Source organism: Ascaphus truei, chromosome 2, assembly GCF_040206685.1.
Source record: "Ascaphus truei isolate aAscTru1 chromosome 2, aAscTru1.hap1, whole genome shotgun sequence".
NCBI classification, from domain to species: Eukaryota; Metazoa; Chordata; class Amphibia; order Anura; family Ascaphidae; genus Ascaphus; species Ascaphus truei.
In genome coordinates, this window is record NC_134484.1 from 198,134,877 (window position 1) to 198,144,937 (window position 10,061).

Here is a 10,061-nt window from a genome sequence, read left to right on the forward strand (position 1 = left end):
AGAGGGGATGAGTGAGGAAAAGATGGAGAGTGAGATGCTGAGATGCAGGGGAGATAAATACATGTGAGGCAGGGGGGGGCAGGGATTGAGTGAGCTTGGGGTAATTGACAGAGGGAGAGGAGCGTGAGAGGTGAGATGGAGAGAAATATATGGGAAGTGGGAGGGAAATAGAGGGGGCTCGCGAGGTGGGAAGTGGGGCTCGCAAAACTGCTGACAAGGTGACAAGGGGGGGGGGGGGGGGTCCGGTCAGTAGTCCTGGGCCCCGGGAAATCTGTCTGTGGCCCTGCTTGAACTACAGCAGTAATCTTATGAGAACGTAGAACTATAGCAGTAACATACAATATTATTATTTAGCTTTTAATGCAGATTGAGTTCTGGCACTAGTAAAAGAGATATGTTATTTAGGATACATTTTCTGGAATGTTTTGAAATGCTTTTATTTATTTTCTCTTGCAAATTACTGTATACCTCTTTATAGGTTAGAAAATATTAGCCATTGTGAAAAAAAAAAGAAATACAGTAAAGATTGGGTTTGTACAGGAAGGAACCAAATATTTACAGAAATTAAAGAATAAGTACAACAGGATACACATAGTGATATAATTCAACTTGGTTTTGGAGCAGAATAGTCTGTTCTACATACATTAACTAACATGTCCAGTTTGCACAAAAATGCAGAAACTTATTGACTAACACGGGGGAGACCAGAGTGAAGGTTACAGTCTACAGCATTATTTATATATGTGAAGCAGTGGCTATGATTAGACATGCTCAGTTAGGGGGAAGGTTCTAAGGAGCTGTTATGTTGAGGGGGGGGGGGGAGGATATGAGGGTCAACCATTTGAGTAAATAGCTTGATGAGTAAGTTTGCCTCTGTCCTTTGTTATATATGTAAAAATATATGTAACATGGTCAGTATCTTCTGTCTGTCTCTCCTCCCTGTCATGTAACTCCTAGTAGTCTAGGCTGTGATAGGTTAATTATGTGGACTTTTGACCCCCCCCCCCCCGTTATGCTCCTTTTATGAGTGACAGGAGTGTGGTGGTGACTCATGGCCTGTGTGCAGCCTATCAGGATAGGTACAGACCCTCTCCCATCGAGGATGGGGAGCATCTGATCTAAGAGGAAGACCCTATACTCTCAGGGTCAAGCACCATCCAAAGGTTGGGAGCCTGTCAAAACCCTGCACCACTGTGTAGGGAAGATATACAGTGACTACCAATAAAGATCCTCTGCTGTCATCATACCCTGTCTGTGTGTCAGTCCCTGGGCAGGGTCTAGAAGAGTGCTTTAGTGGGGACTGATCTCCTGTTACCCTGGAGCCCATTACAGCTGGAGGCGCTGAACACCCTGAGCGAATCTTAGAGAAGTATACAAGCCTGTCCTGATCTCCCACCATCGCAGATCAAACTCAGCTCTCCTGCTCCCTCACAGGTATGCGCACCACTGACACCTGTTGGCACAATGTGTATCTCCCAGAGGGGGCTGGGGTATATGTGCTATATATATATATATTATTTAAGTATAGTAACATGAGTATTTGAACTGTTTATGTTACAATTCGTTGCTACATGTTTAATTTTATGTTATGATCTTTGTCACAGCGGCGGGGTGGTGTTGCCATCTAGGGCATTCAGGTATGGTGCAAGATATAAAGGAATTTTGTCGGCAGGTGGGATATGGGAATGTAGCAGCAAAGCCTTTAGCTTTGCGACTTGGGTTTTGTGCTAACTTTGGTTTGTTATGGGTCACGTGCACAGTTGGTTCTAGGGTCAGTGGCTGGCATTGAAGACTAAAGATGAGATGTTAATGGTTATGTTAGCTGGCAAGATTTAATTTGTGGTTTTAATTGAAAAAAATCTGTTATTATTTTTAACCAAATAAGTGCCTGTGTTTTAATTGTGGATTTAGGTCGGGTGGCTATTTGAAGCTGGGGAATGGGGTTATTCTTTATAGATATAATTGTCGAATTTGTTGCTTCAATTACATCCATAAGAGATAACGCTAGACTATTCCAAACATGATGCAAAGATGGTCCAATTTATGAAATGTCACCATAATGACAAATGTGTGCTAAGCTTGTCTGAAGAATCATGTAAAAGGACTGCTAAAACTTAGCACACTTTAGTAATTATGGTCCATAGTTCATAAAAAGGTTTATGAACCTAAACCTTCAGCCAAGTGATAAAGTTGGCAATAATTAACTTTTTGAGGACCTAAGGTAGAAAAAATGATTGACAGATTTTATTGTGTTTTCAGTTTCAATAAGTTGAACAGATATGCCTGTAAGAAATATATTTTTCTTTCTTCAGTAATTTAGTTTGTTAAGCTTCTGTAACACGAGAACTATTACAATGACGCACTAAACACTATGAACATTCCGCTGATGGAAGTCCTGCACAAACTCACTGCTTGTAACCACGATCTGCGTAGTATGTTGAGGTAAAACCTTGATGTACTTATCTGACATGTCTCAACACCCACAGTTAAATAAACCTAGGAAAGAAGGATGGCAGTTGTGCTGTTCATTTCTCGTAAAGGTCATCCACTCTCTATAGACATATCCGATGACTGGCTAATAAAAGTACAGTAGCATGTCTACATCTCAGACCAAAATACGTTGAACTCAGCGCCCAGCTGAACCACAGACAGGTTTCATGGCAACATCAGGTAAAATATTCACACAGAATACTTGACAGAATATTAATTGGGGGGTGGGGGGGTGACTGGGCACCACAGAGAACTATGAATAGATAGTAATAAGCACAAGCGCACCACTATTTTAATTGCATGTATGCATTATTTTATTTCTATAGTGCCAACCGTGTACACAGCATTTTACAGCATTACAATATACCTGTAGGAAAAATAAAGAACAAATACTGGGGATAAGGGCAGCAAGTAAACTCCGACATAAGGCAAAGGGGGTCCTTTCCATGAACATCTTATAATAATCTAAGTGCTATATTGGAAGATTTACAGTTATTGTAGGAGTAAAAGGGCATTTATGAAAAGTGCAAGTTGGAGAGTTCAAGTGCATCCGGAGTCAATAAATTAAGCATAAATAATTAAATGAAATGCTTCTTTTAGGAGATGAATTGTGCTAACTTTAAAAATGGGATTTGAAAATGAAGATGCTTGATGACTATTGAGTGTAAGAGCATTGCACGGGTAAAGAGGGATGAGGGGTTTAAGGTGTGAACGGGGAGTAGAGGTAGAAGGTGGACAGATGAGACAACCTTGAGTTGAGCAGAGGTGTAATGAGAGATTAGAATTGAGAGATATGAAGGTGCAAAGGAGTTTAGAATCTTAAAGGAAAGGAGAATTGTGTAGGTTATACATATATTAATAATAGAAAGCCAGCAGAAAGATTTCAGGAGGTCAGAAGCAGTTAAGAGGCTAGAATAGCAGGGGATGGTTCGAGCAGCAGCATTTAATTTGATTGTAAGGTTGGGATGTTTTAGCCAAGAAAAAATATCGATATGGGAAGAGAACAAGAGTATGCATTAGTGTTTTAGTAGATGAGGAAAGTGCGTATGTTTTCGATGTTGTAACAGTGTTTATATGAGAGGAGGTAGAGAGGGAGGAGTCCAACCCTTTAAGAAACATACTTTTAAGACTGGGTGGATAGTGGTGTCATTAACGATAATGCAGAAAGGAATAATCAGGTCTGGCTTTAGCGGAAGTATGAGGGGCTCCATCCTAGGTATTGTTTGAGGCAGCGGAAGACCATCAAAGCTAAGATTGCTGATAGGCAATGTGAAATGTGTGACTGGATTGCAGGTGTAAGGTCAAATGTAGACAAACCTAGTTGATAGTAGTTGCGTAGAGATAATAGGTGAAGCCAAAAGAGTTCATGAGGCCACCAAGCAAGAAAAGAGTTGGGGACCTAACACAGAGCTTTGAGGTACACCAACAGAGTGATCCATAGAGGAGTTGGCACAAGAGACACTGAATAATCGGTGAGAAAGATGGAAGGAAAACTACAGATGTCAAGTAATTGAATATGCAGGAGAAAAGGGTGGTTGAGAATATCAAAAGCAGATGAGTGGTCAAAAAAAATTAAAATGGTGTAGCTTGATTTGGCAATATGGAGGTCAATTCTTTAGCTACTTTGGTGAGTGCAGTTTCAGTTGCATATGCTGTGTGGAAACCCGATTGAAGAGGGTCAACTAGGTTATGGGCTTTGAGAAAATTAAGTGTGCATAACTAAACAAGGCAATCCAGAAGTTTAAAGGCAAAAGGCAAGAGAAGGGAGGTACGAACAAGGGTATTATTCTTGAGAATGGGTTGGACAATAGCATGCATAAAAAGATGGAAAAGTGCAGGAGGAAAGGGATGAGTTAAAGATATGAGTGAGGATGGGAAGTAGAGAAGAAGTGAGGAGCTTGGAGGAAATTAGATAAAGGCTGGTGAAGGTTGAGGAGAAGAGAAGCAGAAGCACTTTTTCCTCTGTTAATGGAGAGTCAAAGGTAGAAGCAAGAGGATTAGAAAGAAGATGTGTTGACGGGACAGAGGGGATAGCTTACACCTTACCCTTAAAATAATCAGCTAAGTCTTGTGGTATAGTGGAGGGAGGGGTTATGTTGTAGAGGGAGGTCAAAGAAGGAGGTCAAAAACAGAGGAGAGCTGGTCTGGGTTAGATTTGTGCCTGTTTATTAGAAAGTTAAAGTTGCTATGTTTGGGAAGAAAAAGAGCAGAGTTAAAGTGGGACAGGAGGAATTTATAGCGAATGACATCTGCTAGAAAGCGCAACTTCCCCCAGAGACATTAAGTGGAACAAATTCAAGAGCGTCAACTCTGGGGGTCAGATTGCAGTGACTGTCCTTGTACAGGAGGAGTTGACTGGTCGAGTGAGGAGGCCAGGACAGATTTGAAAATTGTGACAAGGCTATTTGGGTCGGACAAGGGGTGTGTAAGAAGGAAAGGATAGTACTGCATCAAAGTGAGAGGCAAATATCAGACAATGCACAGAGGTGAAGAAAGCAAGAGAAAGTCATGCATAGGTACTGCTGTACTGTATTTTGTAAGAAACACGGCGAGCATTTCAGAAGCACATGAAAAAAAGGGAGGTAGGGAGCAGGATATCAGGTTAGGGGAGTTATAGCTTTTAGATAGAGTGGGGGCCCTTTTAGCATTTCTGACTAGGGTTTTTTTTTTGTTTACCAATTTCATTCTACTTTATAATTCCTCGCAGCCTGCCAAAGCTGCGTGAAAGTAGCACATTTTAGGTAATTTGCTGGTGTTCAATAAGCTCTGTTAAGTCCAAAATGCTAAATTGATCAGAAATATTTACGTTTTATTTCACCACCTCAAGGCTGGCTGAATCAATAGATGTGAGATTGCATGATCAGAAGTGACATTGCCTCATTTACTGTAGCAATGTTGGGCAGTGTGTCCTAACTTCATTTTTTGGATTGCCTTTTTCATGCATATTTAACTTCTTCCCACACTGTTTACCTAATTATGTACATTTCTGCAAAGTTTACTGGGCAGTTGGAGGAGTTCAAGGCCAGAAGGGAGGAGCACAAGAGTGGCAGGGGTGAGAGGAGTGATGTTGGGTGAGTGAGGAGTGCGGGGGTGAGAGGAGTGATGCTGGGCGGAGGAGTAAGGAGAACCGGAGTGGCATCGGTGAGAGGAGTAATGCTGGGCAGAGGAGTGAGGGTCGGAGAAGTGAGGAACGCAGGAGTGGAGCGAGTGCGAGGAATCATGGTGAGCAGATGAGCGGTGGGGAGGAGAGCAGAAGTGCTGGTACCCAGCTGAGTGTAGGAAAAAGCCAGGGCAGGAGGATGGGGGGCAAGGAGGAGAGCCGAACAGGTCAGAGGGTCGAGGCAGGAGTAATGAGGGATACAACAGCAAGGCCCAAGGGAGCTAATAGCAGCTGAGAAGCAGCGGCTACATTACCTGACATTTTTTGATGAAATTGTAGTTTTGATTATGAAATTGGTAGACTGCCACCATATCATTCTGGGTAGGATGCAAGCCAGAACATCCATGTCCATGAAAAATTCTAAATGGAAAAGTATAGCTGATGCTTTTAACCAAGTTGGCACAGTGCCACGTATGGTGGCTTACTCCAAAAAACAAAACTGCACAAACAATAGAAGCACAACATACCCATGCCCAACCAACAGGTGAAGGACCTCCACTTCATATGTTGTACACTACATATGATACAACAGATATCTGCTGCACACCAGAAGTAATATGTATAACGATATAATCACCGGTGCTCCTGGTTCAGGGAATCTCTGTCTGCACTCCAAAGTCAGCAAGCCAAATTAGGGTACTACGGATTTCTTTAGGAACATTGGCTATATAAATAGTTTTTGTTTTTGTAGAAATCCGTAGTGCCCTGCTTCTAATTTGGCTTGTACACTGCATATGAAACAGCTCTGAAGGAAGTCATGCACCCCGAATTAATATACGTCATACCTAACCTCAGACACTGGACAACCAATGCAAGAATAATCTAATGTTTCTGACTGCAGAACAGGATACACACCCTCAGGGCAGAGGTAGGGAGAAATACATTGACCTTCGCCTGGGATCAGAGGCCTGAGATGCAGGGATAGTCAGGTACGCTTCCGGGGTCGAGGCAGGCGGCAGGCAAAGGGTAGTCAGGTCAGGTTCCGAGGCCGAGACAGGCAGCAGGCAAAACAAAGGCAAGGCAGAGCTCAGACAGGACAAGGTAGCAAGTACTTTGCACAAGCAAGGTTGGATAGCAACTGCCTGCTACTTAAAGGCCAGAGGCAGCTGCTGGCAATGAAAGTTCAAAGTGTGGCTTACTTCCTTTGAGGGCAGCGATTGTTGCCAGGAGGCAAGATGGCTGTGGTAGCTTCGGGGAAGGTGATGTCACTTCCTGTAAGCATTCATCCTGAATGTTCGGACAGATCCCTTTATAGTATCCCCCCTTCAGGGTCGATCTCTGGGGCGACCAGGTCCTGGTTTTTCTGGCTGACGATGATGAAATGCCTTGACTAGAGCTGGAGCATGAAGATCCTGCAACTTCACCCAGCTCCTTTCCTCAGGACCATACCCCTTCCAGATATTGAATCGATCCTCTGGAGTTTCGAAAGTCAAGTACAGTATCTGCCGCACTTCGTATTCAATTTGACTCACAAAATTTACTGGATTAAGAGGGGGAGGATCCTCAGAAAAGTGTTTCCTCACCACAGGTTTCAAGAGGGACACATGGAAAGTGGTGGGAATTTTTAAAAAGGAGGGGAGTTCTAGCTGAAAGGTGACTTCATTTATCTTCCGGATGATGCTGTACCGACCAATGAACCGTGGTCCGAGTTTAGCAGAAGGTTGGCGTAAACGGATGTTTCATGTTGAAATCCATACCTTATCCCCGACGGAGTATGGGTGCAAAGATTTTGGAAAAATCCCGAATAAATCGCCTGTAATAATTTGTGTAACCCAAGAATCTCTGAATGGCTTTTAATCCCTTAGGTACTGGCCTATCCAGAACAGCAGCAACCTTGGCAGGATGTATTTCTAGGCCCTGGGCAGAGATGCTGTATCCGAGAAAAGAAAGATGGGATTTCTCGAATTCGTACTTCTCGAATTTAGCGAAGAGATTGTTCTCCAGCAGATGTTTAAGGACCACCTTCACCTGCTGATGATCTTGTTCCAAGGTTTTAAAATAGATGAGCATATCATCAAGGTATATTGTTCACGAAGAACTGGAACACTCCGGGTGCATTGCATAGGCCGAAGGACATCGCCAAGTACTCGTGGCGGCCATCGTGTGTTGAAAGTGGTTTTCCACTTTATCCTATCAGGTTATAGGCCCCTCTTAAATCGAGCTTGGTAAAAACTGTTGCCCCACGTAGACGATCAAAGAGTTCGGTGATCAGAGGAAGAGGATACCGGTTCTTGACAGTGATTTTATTCAAACTCCGGTAATCAATGCAAGGTATCAATGCTTGCCCAAATGTTACACCATCACACATATCATGAACTAATACACCTTAAATTAGTATATATGTTATGTTTAACTTATCACATGCAACTCGGAAATAAACAACACCTCTTATGAGATCTTCAGGAGGTACAGATGCAGCGGCCATTATTCGAACACTTCACGCGGTGTATACCTCGGAATACCCATGTCATGGCGCGGAATTTCTTCCAACCGTACTGCCTTAAGACGCGAGTGCAGAAAATGGCACTTTATTGGTTTGGGTTTTAAACACATGAAATTGACACAGAAGCACAGTACTGTACACATTACAATTCATTCATTTCATTGCACACAGAAAAACAGAATCCATGAAATTCAAACAAAGCAACTGCAATAAACATGTGTGCCTTTGGTGATTGGCGGTATTAATGCCGCAGGGAGTACAGCAGCGCACACGAAAATGGCGCCGTGATTTGTTCGAATAACGGCCACTGCATCTGTAAGCCAAGACATAGAAATGATAAGATTTTTAACGTACTGTAATGTTAACTTATAACACACCTTTTCCATGCAATGGATGTGAAAAACGGAATTCCAAGCGTATTGGCAATTGCATATATGAAAGCATGAGCAGGAATGTTTTAATTTGTAACATTATATTGATCAGAAAACGGCAATCATTAAGTTAATATTATTAAAATAACAAGCATATGAATTAAAGTAACTTTAAGTAGTGAGCCGTGTGGTTATATGAAATAAAATAGGCTTAAATTTACAACAACATTTACTTGCATAATTTGCACTGTAAATATCATGTAATATACTGTACTTGTAACGCATCATATTACAAACACATTTTCATTAACTAGTAATTGAAACACTTAATTATCAGTATACCTTTTAAGAACAAAGTATCAATAATCTTCTACTACTTTATACAAAGCTGAATTTGTATTGTGATATTGTAATTGTTCCTTGCTGTTTTAATGCACCAACTCCTACCACCTTATTTACCCACTTCAGAGGCTGCAGAGGATGAAAATATTACCCTGGAACAGCATTCTGAAGAGCAGTATACTTTGATTTTACAGCTAATACCACAAGAGGTGAGGGCCCAAGAAACACAAGTACTCCTGAAGAACAACCACGTGAGCCTGCATGTGCGACAGTCATGACTGATACCCAGGAGACCATGCAGCCCCACCATGCTCATGTTATGCACCATAAATAACTGATGCGTAACCAAAGTCTCCCTTACCAGGGCATAGCTCACGTGAACCAGAGCGTAAGGGCTCACACAGCACTCACCAAAAAGAGAGCAGCTATAAAAAATAAAAATGATGAGGTTGAAACAGCAAATAAAAATACAAAAACAACAACTCCAGGCCACTCAGGAGAAGAATGCCATACTCCCAAGAATTTATCTTACAAATAACAAAATGTGAAGCAATATCCCAAATATATCCACACAATAACAAATTCAAATGACCAGGTTTGTAGCTTTTTAAATTAGACCATGGTAATGAGGAGGCCACAAACACCAGGTACCATAAGTACCGATAACACCGAATATGTCCACTGATGGCACCCTTGCTACCACCTCTCCATCCACCTCGCTGCTCCTCTCTTGCACGCAGCAGTAAGCAAAGTATGGAGGACCCCATTCTTGGTAAGAGTGGATGACCATAATTTCCAGATGTTTACAACATATGTTTAAAAGTATTGGTTGATGTTATATAGTAAATTGTTTTTATTAAAAGAGAGACTTGCTTCTTTGTATTTTGTTTTTCTTTTGTTGGATGGGGTCTCTTGTACTACAGGACAGTCAAAATTACATGTAAGTAAGGGCCTGTTAACAGTTAATTGGCAAATAAATGTGTCTGCATCAATAAATAGAATAAAGGCAAAGAGAGGGTGATAACAGCATCACCCAAACATCCGTATTTACTGCACTCAGTATTGTTTCCTAGGATAGTGGGACTAGATAGTCCACCAGATATGAATATCAGATGGTAATTAGGTACAAACTACATATAGTAACAGCTTCCATCACTGTAGGAGGACAGAAACTAATAAAAGCCATCTTTTTGGACAAAAATAATACAATTTTTTTCAAATATAGGACATAGATGCAAAAAGTGAATATATACAC